A 17,231-nucleotide genomic window follows, 5' to 3' on the forward strand; every position below is an offset into this window, starting at 1 on the left:
CTTGGCTTTATTTTCCCTTCTCCCTTGACCCCTTCACTGCCTTATCTCACAGTCACTGGGGCATTATCTGTTGAATAATCAATTATTGTTTCTTTTAAAAATAAAAGATATTTGCTATATGTGGAGATCAAAATTATATTCTGATCCTTTTTTATGCAGGTTTCTAACTTAAAACTCCTGGCAACATGCTTTAGGGCATTGTAAATCAAAAACGCAAATGCTACAGCAGGTAGAATTTAGGCAGAGATATTTTGGCTATAATTAAGTGCTACTAGCACTAATACTTGAGTCTGGTTACACGACAATTTGAAAATAGAAATTTCCACTTCTCCAAATGCAAATACTGTTTATGCAGAAATAAGTTTTCTAATTTTTGACAAGACCATTTGTTATAGGAAGACATGACTAAACAAAACAAATCCCAAAGAACTGTTCCACAAGAATGTGCCTGTCTCAGTGAAACTGCAAACACAGGATGGTGTGTGTTCTTGAAATAGGGAAGAGTAACTCAAATATTCTCAATGAAAAATAAGAGTTGGATGGGCTGGTCATTTACCTGATAAAGGGAGATGTGGGAATTAAAATCATGTCCACCTCCTAAACATCTCAGCTGCATGTCTGGATCACAACTAGTGGACAGTTTCCAAATCAGTTCTATGGGGATGTAGATCTGTAAAATGGTGAGGGGATCAGCAGATAAATTTAGTTTCTGGGAAATAGGCAAGGGAGTTGGTTTATTCTTTTCTATGATACTATTTCAAAGATACTGCTGATTGAGTTATTAAAATTGTGTGTCATTTTAGCAGTCTGAAAATATACATATATTAACATGGAAAAATTAACAACTCCCAACACTCCAATATTTGTTCATGTTGAAATAACTGACAGACTTCCAATATGCATGAACTTTATTCTAACATTTTGCAAACAATTCTTTATCAAAATTAATATGAAAATCACATTCTGCCGCATTGGTATTAACTGTAACCACAAAATGGAAGTACTAATACTTTCTTAAGGCAATGTTCTAACAATTTTATCTAGATGGGATAATTCATTAGCATTATAGATACCACACAATCTTGTAAGCTCTGTAATCAATTTGAAAAACTTTGACAATGATTTCCAAGCCCTGTCTAAATAACTTTTTGCATTAGAACAGTCACAAGCTGTTTATAGTACAAGGGTTTATAGTAGAGTAAAATATTTTCATACTCTTCAGCTGAGGAAAAGAGCAAGCCTTCCTACAAAATGTAATCCTGCAAGGCCTTTGTGTCTGGAGTCAAAGGCCTACTCTGTTCTTCATGCCTTGTCTTTCTCCAGGACTTCATGGTTCCCATCTAAGATAACCTAAAAATGACCTGCCAAGAAAGAATCAAGCAAACTTTTGAAGCTACACGTAGAGATACACATACCTACATATCTATATCTATGCATCTATATCTACATATCTGTATCCATACACATGTATATATGTGCACACACACACATACATGGAGTGAGGAGTACAACTTGCACTTTAGAAAATATCCTATAGCTTTTAGTTTTTGTACATGATTCCACAGCAATAGCCACTCCTGCAACTGCAAAGAGTTACAATTACAGGTTACAGTCTAGTGTAGGTAAGAGTCACACTGTGAAGTCCCACTTGTAAAACTTCCCATGCAAATAGCTGTGAAATCATCTCTGATCACCTTTTCTCTACTTTACAATGGGTTGCAATGAAAAGGCACTTTATGCCACATTACTTATATGCTATTTCTCATACAAAACTGCAAAAATCCTTGATTCTTATAAATATTCTCCAAATAGGGAGTAGAATTATTAGCACTGGTAGCCTTATCAGCTGAAATTATTCCTCAGTGGTGGCTTGCCAGTAGTAACGGCTAAGATTTCAAAAAGCAAAATGTGAAACTGATTTTACTGATGTGATTGAATAATTAGATAAGTGCAAAAATCTGTCAGTGCAAGAGTGTGTGGCAAATAAGTATTCAGACATGTTCACCTAAAATACCTGTTTCAAGAAACACTATGAATTATCTTAAACTCCCTCTAGTGCAAGGTGATTTGATTTCCACTCATCTGTACCAACACCAATTAATCACTGTAACAACAAAAAGGTCACAAGCAGGAATCTTCAATTGCCATAAAATGCATCTCAATGCACTTTTAAAAAGAAGTCAGATTCAGACCCAAACCAAAGCACAGACAACATCTCAGCCACTCTACACAGAGTCATAAGATGAATCTTTATACTTGCAAGCGTTGGGCAGATATGTTATATGAGACTACACATGAAGCATCAAAGACTATCATTGCACAATTAACATACCATGTCCTAAAACAGTAGAATAGTTAGTCTAATACAATAGTTTAGGTAAGTTCAGTCTGACGGAATACAAAGTAGATATTCCAGTCTGCTCCATATTCCTGAATTGGTTTCCAACAGCATACTTCCCTTAGCTGAGAACATTTTAAAATTATATCTCTAAGAGAAGACTATATCTGCCAGACTTTTGTAAGCACCACACACTAGATCTTCTTTAAATTGCTCTGCAGAAGAGAGATAGAACCAGATGGGTACATGAAAGCAGGCTTATAGTTTAAAAAAAAAAAAAGAAAAAAAAGGATATATAAAGTCCAACACCTTAATTTACAACTCACAGATAAAGGACTAACAGCAGAAGGAGTCTTCAGCCAAATGTGATGCTTTGGGCCCAGACTATTTCAGCTGAGCATAAAGTTTCAGCTAGTGATTTGGAACGAGAGCTGGAACCAAGCTGGAGCCCCAAGCCTGAAGTAGGCTGGTAAGTCGCAGCGGGAGCTGGATCAGGCAGAGGATGCCAGGCTACAGTTGCGAGAGGTGTCAGAAACAGGTGTGATTCAGGTATGAGTTTATTAAATATAGATTCCTGATTAGGTTTGAGACCAGATTAAGTTTGAGACAGATAAGAAGGATTTTAGATATAAAGCTAAGAGACAATACCATATTAGCCTTATCATGAAGGAGTTAGTCTGTGGAGTTCACTTGCTCTACTAGTGCAAGAATAGGAAATGAAACTGCTATGCTCCATCTGACTTACTGATCTGTCAGGAGCTACGTTAGGATTAGTCTGGTACCTAGAGTGTGTCCATGGTTGGATTCTACAGCCCTCCACTATGCTTCAATGTTCTTTTTTTTTTTTTTTGATTGCAGAGTCTACATGCAGAAAACAAGAAACTGCAGGTCGAACTCTGTCTCTAAGGACTTGCTCACTGGTCTTAAACTCATCCATGCTTACCTTAAACCCCATGCAGATTCAATACAATTTCAAACTTATTCTTTTTATAATAGGAGGAAGTTGAAATTAAAAATTAGCTATATTAGATTTGCCTGGCAACCAAATTACCAAAATAACAAAATTCACAACAACTGGTTTTATTACTGGTTTTTGTCCTTGTCTATCTGGGTGCCTTTGATATCCTGCTAACCCTAACAGTAGGGTATGTAGCTTGGGAAAGAGCCATTTTGATGTTACCGTTGAACATCCGGAAAACAGAAAAACCACAGAAGCAGCAAGTCATTTGAGCCTCTCTCCATGAGTTCTTGGTAGTTCTGTATCTCATCCTTTAGCATCTATGATGTACCTCAGAAAACTTGCCATCTTTGTGCTTCCTAGAAGACACACCTTTGAGAAGGGCACATGCCGTGAGAAGGAACGGTTACAAAGATGCTGAGAGGAGCTGCAGCAGGTGCAGAGAGAAACAGAAACAATCAAGCACCTACCCAAAAGCAATAGGTTATAACATTGATACTGAGGAACAGCTGACAATGAAAAAGTCTGTTTTAGTGTTACCAGTGAATCTGTTCAGCACAGTTTTATTCCAAGTTTTTCAAGTTTTAATGTATTTACCCCTCATATCTACCCTCCAATTTTCCTATTTACTGCATTGCAGATGTTTCCCTCATTGGTCCCTGCTGATCCTGTGTTCCCTCCCTCCGTTCTTGATTGGTCATCACCCCTGTCAGTCTCATGCTCCTCCCTGGTTTCCAGAACCTTCCTCACCCTACCCTATATAAATCTTCACCTGGCTTGAATAAAGTGTGATAGCACAGTGACAACCTGACTTAATCTTTTACTTTGCTCGATCCCAATTTGCTGTCGTGGATCCTTTCCAACCCCAAACTGCGACACACCTTTTATTAATTTTTTAAAAAAGCAAAATATTGTGATGTTCCATGAAATTCTGCTTGCATTCAACTCCCATATCCGCAAAGGATAACTGTTTCCATAGGCAAGTAAACCTCCCCTTTTAATTAGGGCACTGTTTTGTGGAAGGCATAGAAAGTCAAGGTGGGATCAGGGGGAAAATTGCCTCAAGCTGTTTTTCTCTGTTCTTCAAACATGCAGGAAACTGGGGTATGCTCCCAGGTAGAGTTTGTTTCAAAAGAAAAACACTGCATTTGCTATCAAAGACTGTGGGATTTGCAACCCTAACTGCATCGCCAAAGTCTTACTGAGACCAACAACACGAAAAAAGAAGTATAGATTAGCTAGAGACAGAGAACATCCTTACAGACATGCAATCAGGATAGTGTGAGCAAAACAGAGGAAACACAAAGCAGACAGAAAGTGACAGAACAAATCCCACTGAGCAGTATGGAGCTCTTCTCCCTCTACAGAGCTGCAGCAACATGAGATGGGAGGGAGAGGGATAACATAGTAGTGAGTCTGAGTTAACGTGATGCCAGCTAAACAAGACAGGTAATTTTATTTCTGAAATAGTTGTAATTTGGGCAGTAAGAGCCGTGGAGTGACTTCATGAAAAGTACCACAGAATAGCTTAGTGCCAAAATCTTAGGCCATACTGAAATTAATAGATGTCGTTACCCTCTGGTGTAATGAAAAATCCTGTTCCGGTCTAGCATCTATGACCTTTTTCTATTCCAGTTGTGGTTTTGGAACAATTATTCAATTGTGTTTGGGCTGGAAATGACTTTTCATTCGACAGCTACATTGCATTTATTGCTACTGTATCTCTACACCTTTACTACCGCTCTATTGTGAAGACTTCTTTTTCCATCAGAGCTCTTCCCTGGACTCATCTATTGACTATCTCTCATCTGGGCACCTAGATGAGTGTTTCCCTAGTGGACTGGGTTTTCTGAATAAAGAGGAGTTTCTGGTCAAGCACTCTTTGTTTATCCTGCCTCTAGTGGGAAGGTGACTAGCATTTCACCCATCCCAGCTCTTTCAGATGGAGCTACAAACTATAAAACTTTACTATGTAATTTAGTTTTTAGCAATAGTTTCAGTTTGGATGAAGTTAATGTTTTTCATGAGTTATTAGCTGACTTCAAAAACAATAGCTCCATAATCCCCTCTAGACATAGAAATAGGCTACATGATTGCAGAAGTCATCACAGAGGAGACAAGGTTTTTTACAACTGGCATCTCCTAAGATTTATTTTTTTTTACATCATTTTCCTTCAGTGAGAATGATCTTGACACTGAGTAATTCACAGTCAATATCTACTTAGGAATAAATAGTCTTTTTCTATAAGCAAAGTAGCCTGTGAAAGGGGTTAACAGTAATCAGCACAGAATTGTTCCATTGGGGAATGACTGTAAATACTGAGAACTTCTTCCATTTCTTTCCCTGCTGTAGTTACTGGGTTTTTTTCAAGTGAGTAGTTTGGCAACCCTGAAACTCTAGCTTTTATTTCTAGTTATAAATCAGAGAATCATCCCCTTGTGTTGACAGTTGCTATATAAAATCTGATTCTTGCAAGTTTTAAGTGGTCCAGTATACAAAATTTAATAAATTACAGGACACATAAATTTAGGGGTTTATATTGAAGTCAATGACTTGCTTTTAATATAATGCAGACAGGATACTGAGGTGCCAAGGTTGAAGGTGAAGGTAACAGAACAATAGTAAAAATTATTGCCATTTTTTCTTCATCTTCTTTAGCCTGACTGAGACAATAATGCAGAGACATTTAAAGCTAGTGTGATAGAAACACTTTCAAATACCTAATTAAAAGATCATGAATAATTCAGATATAAATAATATTTGTGCACAGATTTGCAAGTGGACTATCAGTGATTCATTGCAGATTTATTAAAGAAGCCACAAAATGTTCCTGTTGCAGAGACCAACTCTAAGGCCTATCTATAAGGACATTCTTTGTCTCTAACTAATCTATACTTCTATTAACAGAACAATTCTTTGTGAAATTTTCAAATTTCAAAATGAGGAATTACATAAATATAAATGATGGCTCTGTTCTCTTCATTTCACTTTTTTTTTAATTGACTGAAATTGGCAACACAATCTTGGAAAAATCTAAAAACACTCCACTGACTTCTGGAAAATTTGGGGGGGTTAGTGTAAGAAAAAAGTGATTTCACAAGCACTACACATGCAGCAATCTTATCCAACCAAAATAAAATTCTCATTGCCTGAGAACAGTGTGGAAACATGGAAACCTTGCTGGAATAATCCATCCACACAAAGAAATGGAAACTTATCTATTTGTGTCCTTTCTGCAATGTTGTCTGACATACAAGTCAGTATGACCACCATCCTGAGCCTAGGGCTGTGGAGTCCATTCAGGGCTCTCCCCACCTCCTGCTGGTGGTCCTGGGAAAAATCCTTATGGAACCTGAGCTGTAGCTGGGGGGTGGGACTCAAGGCTTTGTTAAGGGCTGCCACCACAGACAGACACCATTGGTTCTGGCTCCACAACCAGGATGGCTGCACCCATAGTTGTGTCCCATAGAGCTCATCTGCCAGAGACTTTGTCCAAAAAGAGTCTGGGATGCACAAGCAGGTCGCAGCCCCATGGGCTGACCCTAACCCAGGGCAGCCCCTATCCCACAGATCCACAAATGCTTTAATGAGAATTCAGTGAAGGGAGCACAGTTTTATCAGCCAAGCAAGTCTAATCTTCAGTGCTTTGTGATGCCTTACCTGCAAGACAGATGCTAGTCCATCCTCAGCAGTTATTTCTTGTCCCACTGGTATGGTCAGCTGGGTGCCCCCTCAGGCAGAGGGAAATGCCCCCTGCTCCAGGTCCCGGGCTCCCAGTTCAGTGCACTGGAACAGTGCTTTGGAAACAGCAATCCTACAGCCATGGAAGGGATTCCCTTGCTGGAGCTCCAGCAGAGCAGCCAGTCAGTCACCAACAGCACCATCTGGTTCATGGAGCTGGGTGTGGGACCTGGCTAGGACGAAATAACTCCTTGTGGCCCACTACATGCTAGCATTGAGGGTTTCAATCACAAAATGGTCAGGGTAAAGCCACGTGGAGCCTGGGTCAGCTCTTGAATCTGGCTCTTACTTTGGACAGCTACCTGATGGCGTGCAAGACAGAGAGCACCAGAGCTCTGGGGAAGCCCAGACACCATTTCTTCTGCTTCACAGGAGAAGCTCATGGAGGTGGGCACCAATCACCTTCATCCCTTATCCCACATCCAAGAGTGAGGATGCAGGTGTTGGGGAAGATCATGCTTCTGCTGTGTTGAGAAATGCCACTGACTCAAGCAACGTCCATGCCCAGACCACTGCAAAGGCAGTGTTGTCTGCAGGTATCTGCAGCAGCACTCTGCTACACAATACTCTTTGTCATCGTTTTCTTGGAGTAGATGCACTGCCCAATCCACTGGGTCCAGAGTTTTGTGGCCTCTGAGTTTGTATGAATGCCCAGATGCTCCCTTGCCTGCAACCCACCTCAGCCAAATTAATTGCTATGGGTGGGAGCTATGGAGACAGTCACCTTGAGGTAAACCATGGAACCAGGACAGGCAGAGGCTCCTGTGCCCTCCACTCTGCGCTATCATCCTCAGGCTACCTTGACTGCAGGAACATTACCCTGTCACTGACTGCTAGTTGGGATCCAGCAGTGCTCATGTGCCTTTACCCCCAGCTCCCAGTCAATTCTCCCTTATGGTGCCATCCCAGTCTTGCTGCTTCCTGACTCAGAAGACTTTCTTTGCCTTTGTTGGATTTAAAAACTCATTCAGTGGAACAAAATAACAAAATTTAGATGATTGTCCCCTCAATATCATTCATTAAATAAGCTATTGGGTTTTGTTCTCTTCCCAAAGGATAACTGTCTTGTCACAAAATGACACCTTCAGATGTCAGTCTTCTCATTAAGATAGAGCTGAAACCTTAGGGAATGAGGTGCCGTTTCACTGTAAGTGGTCCATAAAAACTGAGCTCCATAAAAGATGTGACGGTGTTCTGACATTGTTTTACCTGTGCTATAGCCAGTCTTTGGATATATGAGTGACTGGCAGTCTCTGAGTGCTTAAGTTTCTAACTTCTTTAAAGAACGAGAGATATTTTTAAACTTGTGGTGGTATCTGTTTCTCTCTGCCAGTAACATTGTGGGCAACTTTATTGAGGTCAGAGAGCGTACGCACTCTTTTACCACCACCATGTAAAGTTTAATGGTCAGGTTTTATCTGGTTTTAGTGTTGCATGGTGACCACAGCACAGCCTAGCCTTTGCCCAGGGTGTGTGTACCCTCTGAATGTAACACTTCACTGCCTTGGCATACCACATGGACAGACTGAACAAGTTTTATGCACCTTAGATAGAGGACATTTACAGAACAGTTCTCTGTGAAATTTTGAAATTTCAAAATGAAGAAATGGAAAATTCTTAGGTAGTTTGCAAAAGAATAAAAACTGCAGAATATTTGAGTTGAATATTAATATGGACCTGCTTGTATTTATTGCTCAATAGGTGCATCTCAGCATGTTTCAGTCTTTTTTTTCCAGGTAGCATCAATATTCAGTCAAATGAGAAATTAGTGGTTGGCCTCCTTGCATCTCGCCATTTCCATGGGGTAAATCTTTAGATTTAGATGATATGAGAGAGATTTTCCTACCTGTTTCCATGAAGTTATATTTTCTTTAACATATCCTCAGCTTCTTTTGTTAACATATCCACTATGAAAGTAATTTTCAAAAGTACTAGAGCCAATTCTATATGATGCTTCCTTAGTGGCATGCCTAGAACTGCAAATGTTGTACTACAATCACCTATAAGAAAACTTATATGATATACACATAGCTGGTGGTTTTTGCTGCATAAACACTAAATTGCAGATGAAATAAGATGGCCAACTGCTGCTGACATGCAAAATAGGTAGGAAAATAACATTACAGATCTCAAGATGAAAATCTGACCCAGCTTATAGAATTAATAGCTACCTAGTTATGTGCAGATGGTTAATATTCCTACACTATACATACTCACAAATGATTCCATTTTTTCTACTAAGAAATGCCAGGTGAGAAAGTTTATTAACTGGGCTCCAGTCTCACTGATGTTTAAATTGTGTTCAAGTAGAATTTATCTTCAGAGACAGTTGTGCTGTTTAGTTTTTGTCAAATGAAAAGTGATTGGAATTGATATCAATGGTTTTCTTTGCTACAGAAAACTCAAAAACATTTCATTCTGGACAGATTTTGAATATGGTACTATTATTTTTCCCCTCTGGCTAGAAAAAAAGCTTCATTAGGAAGTGAGAATTGTTGCAGGATTTTAACAGAGCTGAAGTTTTTGTGATCGATATATTTATTATAAAGAATAAATTCTCTAATGACCATGCAAATTAACTTTTTTTTTCCCAAAATTTAATTTTATACTCAGCTGGTGTAGCACACAGACAAGTCTGAAACCTTCCACTTTTTGATCATTATTTTCCAGTTGCCTTCATAATAACAGTTTTAAACAGAACTCTTCAGCTGGAAATCTGATTACGCTTTAAGAAAAGTATCAATGCTAAATTTTTTTTCCTACAGTTCATACTCTTTTAATACAGAAATTTATGGCACTGTCCATTTACATTACATTCTGAGAGCCTGATCCAACTCCTGTGTAATCCTATAAGAATGCCTTCATTAGCTGCACTGGAGTACATAACTACCACAAAACCAGATCCAAACATCCCTAAGCTTTGAAAAACTTTGGAACTTTTTCCAAACTTTTGACTCAAATCCATCTGTATTTAAACTACAAAGTACCGTCTTGATTTCATCTTAGATTGCAATGTGTATTCTAATTATGCAAATTTTAGCAAATAAAATTAGGCTAATAATGACATATAAGGAGCTGTTAGTATGCCAAAGAAAATATGGCATTATTTTAATTGGCAACTTATTTTAGAAAAACCATTGATATGTTTTGACATCAATGAGTATTTCACTCCAACTTTATTTTATTGTTTATACTGTTGGTAGCCGTTTTAGGCAGTTTAATTCAAAAAAACACCCCAATAGCAGTATACTAGTACTATGACAAAATATCTATGTGAAATCTGTGCTTTTTTTTTTCAGTAACTGTGTTCTTTTGGAACATTCAGGTTCATATTTGTGTACATAAGTAACAACAAGAAATGCTTTTATGGGGTTTATATTTCACTAGCCATGCAGAACCACAGAACTTAAGAAGAAGAGGAATTCCCATTGAGAAGAGCAGACAAAAAAATCTCTGATTTGATTCCTCTGGCTCTCATATCCATTCTTTACACAGAGACTAGGAGCCTGCAGCTCCTGTAGCACTGCTGACTTCCCTATTGCCTTACATCCCTCTGTACCTCAGAACAGACCATGAATGTACATCCGAGCTTTTGTTGCTCCATTCCACTTCATCTTGGATACTTCCTGGAAGCTCATTCAAGGACAGGAGCAGAGTACCTCTTGTTGCACTTATATTTCAGCCTGGTCTATATTGCACATGAAAAGACATGGGGCAGATTCTCTTTGTTTCCTAAACATGGCTGTTGACTTGTCAAAACTACCCATGCATACCAAAACAGGGCCATAGGGCTTGAAAAAGTCCTACATGTTAGGACAGTGGGTAACACAGGTAACACACCGCTGCAAATTTTCTGTGGAAGCACTTTCCAAGTTAGAAATCATAACAGATTTTGTTTTGCATAGTGTGAGTTACAATGATAGGTGAGAAACTGAATAACTTTTTTCTTAAATCACTGTTTAAATTTAGGGAGAAAAATGCTATTTCTTCCGGTTTTATCCTTTTTTTTTTCCTGGAAAATTTAGCCCATATTTAAGACTTAATTTCCTCCCCCTTTGCCAATTCTGCTCAATTTTCTGAGCAGAACCACTTCTTAATTGGTCTGAGTTTGAATTAATTATATCAATATGATCTATATTTACACACACCAATATCTATCTTTATTACCACAAAATATTTAGTGCATGGATAGATTACAATTTTGTACTGTCGACAAGATATATAAGCAAATAAAAGCTCTTCAAAATTTCACGTTCTTTGAGCAGTTTACAAGACAAACTGAGTCTAGCTGTCATGATTTTGAAAATCCTTATTTTTGCCAACAAACACAAAATCTTTGACACAGAGAACAAGCATGTGGAGTGAGTAGGAGTGTTTTTCAGTCTGTTTTTGTTCTCATTCTCTCTTTAAATGCTAGCAAATGGCCATCAGTTTTGTTTCTAAAATGAACCAGTACATCCTGCTAAAATAGCTCTTTATGGCCATGATTTGACTCATGCATAAGGTTTATATTTCTGAAAGTGAAGGAGTTCCAGCAATTTATGATACTGAATCTATTAAGAAAATAAATGCTGTACAAGTCCCTACTAAGAAAAAAGGTTGGATTGGTTTGTTTGTTTGTTTTGTAATCATTCGTTGTAGCTTATATTAGCATCCTAAGTAGAGGCCTGTCTCTCAGTTTTATCACCCATCAAAAGTCCTATCTGAATAGCCATTTTAGATACACTAGAATGAAAAATGCCTGTTTGGCATGGAGTCATTGAATAAACATTAAAGGCATTAGCCTTGTCCTATGAACTTGCTACCGACATGAGTTGTGCTCTTGCAGGTGTTCCAGGTAAAGAAAAATATCTATGGCTGTCCCTGTCATCATTTACAAATTACTGGATCCACAGGAAAAAGCCTGCTCTTTAGTTAAAGAATGTCATTGCCATCTCCAAAATGTTTAATATGGTGGTTGATTTGAAAACATTGCCATTTTGAATTACTATACATCTACTTTACAACCCAAAGGCAGTTGAAATACTGTGAAAGCTCATTTAGAAAACAGCATTTCTTAGAAAATTGGGCAATACATAGAATGATATTGTTGTATTTCTGTGCTTTCTAAAGGAAAGAAATGCATTCATTGTAATGCAAGAATGCAAGAAATTGCCTTCATTGCAATGGTGAAGTTAGAAAGGTCAGAAAAAATTGGAGAACTGTTGGGGAAAAATTAAAAGTATTCTGGTTAGAAACACACCAGTAGAACTGGAGAAAATAATTGCCTTGGGAAAATTTTTATTTTAGACAAAATTTCAAAATGCAGAATACCTGACTAAATTCATTAATTTTACAATGCATCTTCTTTGCCTCACTACTCAATGTTCCACTTGCGTTCAGATGACAGGCAATTATTTTAGTGTTATAGATTAGGTTTATTTATGTGGGAGAACGACCGGATTATGAAAGCTGGAAAGAACAGCTTTAGAAGCAGACTCACCACAGCGGCGGCTTCCCGGGATCGATCAAAGCAGAAAAACCCTACCCCCAAACCCATATAAACCGCGCGGTTTTAAGAATAAACCCTCTTTCTGCCACAGGACACACTTGGAGGTTTGGTTTTTCTCTCCCCTGCGCAAGGGGACAGCGAGACTAAACCCCACTCCAGGAAAACCAGCAGAGAGCAGCATACAGATCTGTTAATTGGTGCCCATTACATGGATTCAGACCTACGAGGAATCTTCTACAGTGTAGAGGATTTTCAGAGATCTGCAGGCTCAGGTGACGAAAGAGGGGTGGCTTCCCGCTCAAACGGCATCCTGCAACTCAGCGTGGGACCGAAGGGGCAGGAACGTGTTCCGAACGGGAGAATATTTCCTCTGTATTTCCACCCTGCACAAATCACGGGGAACTTAGCTCGCCCCCCGAGAGCCGAGAGGGTAATGGTCACATGGCTGTGTCGCAGCCTACGGCCACCCCCGCAATTCCCCCCACTTCCTGAAATGGCTCCAGCCTCGTGGCCGTGCCACCCCCCCCCACCCCCCAGACCAAAATGGCGCTGACCACATGGCAGCTGCCCATCGCCTCCCCCGCTGCCCGCCCACCCCCCTCACCCCCCACCCCCCTCACCACCCCCCCAGCCCAGTTCTAACAGGAACTGCTGCATCGTCTGATACAGGTTTAACAGTTGTCCCACAATCAATATCTCTAGACAACCCAAAAGTAGTAGAAGTAACCATCAAAGCTCTGTTTCCACCCATAGAGCTTGACACAAATACACCGATTGCCAGTCTAACCCACAGTGAGGCGGGGAAAACCACTTTGGACTCAATGCCTTTAGTTCAGTGGTCACAGTCGATTTTACTTGACCGCCCTATGCTAACCTGTACTGTGTTGTATCCCAATTCTAACCAGTGTGTTCGAGTTAAGGGTCTTTTGGACACAGGCGCGGACGTCACAGTCTTTGCAGAGAGCGACTGGCCTAAGGAATGGAACACGACACAGCCCTGCATCAACATCAAAGGGGTAGGAGGAGCGCAGTCACCGCTCCAAAGTGCCTGCACACTATTGATTGAAGGCCCTGAAGGTAAAACAGCCTCTACAAGGCCCTACGTCCTTAATATTTCAATGACCCTTTGGGGAAGGGATATTATAGGGCAATGGGGAATTCACCTAACCACGTCAAATTTAGCTTAAAGGCCACTGGTCAGCTGCAGTCTCCCACCCTCACGTGGCTGTCGGATGAGCCACACTGGGTATCCCAGTGGCCTCTACAGGGAGAAAAACTGCGGCAAGTAAACTTACTAGTTGATGAACAATTGGAAAAGAGACATTTAGTACCAACAGATAGTCCCTGGAACTTCCCCATCTTCACAATACAAAAATCAAATGGAAAATGGAGGTTACTACAGGACTTAAGAGAACTTTATAAAATCATAGAGCCCATGGGAGCTCTCCAGCCTGGGCTCCCATCACCCACAATGATACCCTCAGAATGGCCCATCATTATTATAGACATCAAAGACTGTTTCTTTAACATCACTTTACACCCTAAAGACTCTCGTAGGTTCACGTTCACAGTACCCTCCATCAGTGCAGCAGAACCATCTTGACGCTATCACTGGACCATCCTGCCTCAAGGAGTGAGAAATAGCCCCTCTGTGTGCCAGAGAGTCATTGCAGAGGTCTTGTCTCCAATTCGTCGGCAGTTTCCCCAGACCATCCTGTACCACTACATAGACGACATCCTACTGGCTGCTGAATCCAAGGAGCAACTCGCACAACTTCATCGGACTGTGGAAGCTGCTCTGTCAAGACACGGCCTTGAGGTTGCACCAGAAAAAGAACAAATGACAATGCCATGGAAGTACCTAGGATATCACATCAATAACACCACGATTCAACCTCAGACGGTTGCCTTACCCTCCAACATCCACACCTTAAATGACTTACTATCCTTGCTAGGTTTAATTAATTGGGTTAGACCTCTCCTAGGTATAACAACAGACTCTTTAAAACCACTATTCCAACTTCTGAAAAGGGTGGTGGACCTGACATCCCCTTGACACCTGATACCAAAAGCCCGAGCAGTGTTACAGGACATAAATCAGAGACTGAGTGCATGTCAGACTAAGCAGAGAGTGTGTGGGTTACCGGTGGTATTAGTAATTTTTAAGGGTATCAAGCAACCCTATGCCGTTCTAGGACAATTAGACTTAAAAGGCAAGAAGTTTCTGTTATGGGAATGGGTTTTTCTAAGCTTTCAGTTTTCTAAATCGGTTACGACATACCCTGAAATGCTCTCCAAGGTGTGTCACAAAAGCAGACTGCGATTGTGGGAACTGTTGGGTAGGGACCCAGAAATCATATATGTTCCTCTGTCTACTGTTCAACTAACCCAGTTATTGATTCATAGTGACGATTTCCAGTTAGCTATTGCTGATTTTAAGGGTCAATTTTCAGTACACTTTCCACCTATCCCTTTTTTACAGCTACTATCTCTCACCCAACCAGAACTAACAAATAATTATTCACCTTTCCCTCTAACGAATGCTAGAACTGTTTTTACAGACAGATCTGGTAGGACATCTAACGCAGTAGTCACCTGGCAAAAGGCAAGGAAGTGGGTATTTGACACGCACAAGGTAAGAGGTTCCTCTCAGATAGCGGAGCTCTCTGCAGTAATACGCGCATTTCAACTGTTTCTAGAGCCTTTGAATATTGTTTCTGATTCAGCTTATGTGGTTGGTGTGGTCCGACGAATTGAAAACTCTTACATAAAGGACCTCTCCCAATTACAATTACCTCACATGTTCAAGACACGCTGATATGAAATTAGTCAGAGCAGACACAAATTCCATATAATCCACATCCGCTCTCACACTTCCCTCTCAGGGCCCATTGCAGAAGGAAACCGTGTCGCAGATCAAATAGCTGACACAGGACACCTAGCAAAAACTGCAGTGGCCCCAAATAATTTTGAAAAGGCAAAACTGTCTCACAGCTTTTTTCATCAAAACATAAAATCCCTCACAAAAACATTCAACCTCACACTCTCTGAAGCTAGAACCATCCTCTCTGCAGGCTCAGACTGCCTAACACTTACTCCCCTACCATCAGAGGGAGTAAATCCTTGTGGAATTAATCCACTGGACATCTGGCAGTCAGATATAACACATTATGCACCTTTTGGAAAATTAAATTACATTCATGTGTCTATCGACACATGTTCTGGTGCTATTGCAGCAACAGCTCAATCAGGAGAAAAGGCTCAAGATGTCAAAAAACACTTCATGTCTGCCATATCAATTCTCGGCATCCCCAAAACCATGAAAACCGACAATGGCCCGGCCTACACCTCTCAATCATTAAAAGAATTTTTTAATATGTGGGGAATTACACATGTCACAGGTATCCCCCCCCATTCCCCGACTAGCCAAGCTATAGAAGAACGTGGCCACCAAATGCTAAAAACCATGTTAACCAAACAATAAAACACAACCATCGGGCTCACACCCCAAGAGAAATTAAATAAAGCCTTGTACGTCATCAACTTCCGAAATAGGTTAGAAAAGGACACCTCACCCATGGAAAGACACTTCAATTCACACCAGAATCAAGTTCGAACTGATGCAAAAATTATTTATAAAGATGTAATAACAGGTGAATGGGTTGGCCCTGTTCCTCTTATCACTTGGGGAAGGGGGCATGCTTGTGTTTCCACATGTTCCGGTCCGAAGTGGGTTCCGTCTCGTCTAGTGAAATTGCACAACAGCGACCAAGTACCATCATGATCTACATTATTTTTGCCGTCTTAAGCCATCTCACTGTCTCATCGAAGCCGTTTCCTCCCACAAATCCTCCACTGCCAGATTGGGTAGTTGCAGACCCTGGAAACATGTGGACTTCCTTAGCTAAGTCTTTAGACGTTGATTCCTTGTGCCTCTCTGTCTCAGACCCTTCTAACCTGTTAAAAACATGTTTAGTTGCAGTTCCCTGGTCCCCTCAAAAATGGACAGGATTTAAAAATCAGTATTCCCCTCTGTGCAATGATCTGGAAAAAACTGGAAACCAAATTGTGTCCTGCTTCCCACAACCCCCAAAACCTGAGTCAGATCCACTATACCTAGATGACCACGCTGAAGAGTTACAAATTTTGGATACCCTCCCCTCATCCCACTGTTTTTATTTCAATACGAAAACAGAGGGAAGAGGTGAAAATTGGTTTAATGTAACATCCAGTGGAGCATATTCCAACTTTGAATTCTAGTGCAAAGAAAAAATTGAGAACCCCCCACTACCCTTTGCCCTCCCCAAGGGGGTATTCCTCATCTGTGGACTTCGGGTGTGGAAAGTAATCCCTAAAGGAGCGGTAGGGGGACCTTGCACATTAGGCCAGATATCACTCTATAATCTCACAAAGATAATTCATTCATCAGCCATTAGCCCCCTTAAAACAATCACGAAATGGGACATCACTGGAAAAACTGGACTCACCTGCAGTCCAGCGATTTAAAAGAAGCAAAAAACCATCCACAAACACAGCCCCTCAACAACTCCCTCACCCCCTGGTTAAGCAACATCCCCTTTTCAAATCTCAGAATTTACAACAATTCACTGAAAATTGTGATTCTGACCTCCACTTTTGGTCCCACAGCAAGAATCTCTGGGGAGGCATAATAATTCCGGCCACTGGCACAACACATGCCTTA

The 17,231-nt window shown here is 40.4% G+C and overlaps 1 long non-coding RNA gene across 1 annotated transcript; it reads left to right on the forward strand.

Moving 5' to 3' along the window:
• Positions 1 to 13,261: 13,261 nt before the first annotated feature.
• On the forward strand, positions 13,262 to 14,428 carry LOC135407392 (uncharacterized). The gene is made up of 2 exons (XR_010426853.1): positions 13,262 to 13,606; positions 14,101 to 14,428. It is a non-coding gene; the product is annotated as an uncharacterized LOC135407392 (long non-coding RNA).
• Positions 14,429 to 17,231: the final 2,803 nt, after the last annotated feature.

Source organism: Pseudopipra pipra, chromosome Z (genome assembly GCF_036250125.1).
Source record: "Pseudopipra pipra isolate bDixPip1 chromosome Z, bDixPip1.hap1, whole genome shotgun sequence".
Lineage (NCBI taxonomy): Eukaryota > Metazoa > Chordata > Aves > Passeriformes > Pipridae > Pseudopipra > Pseudopipra pipra.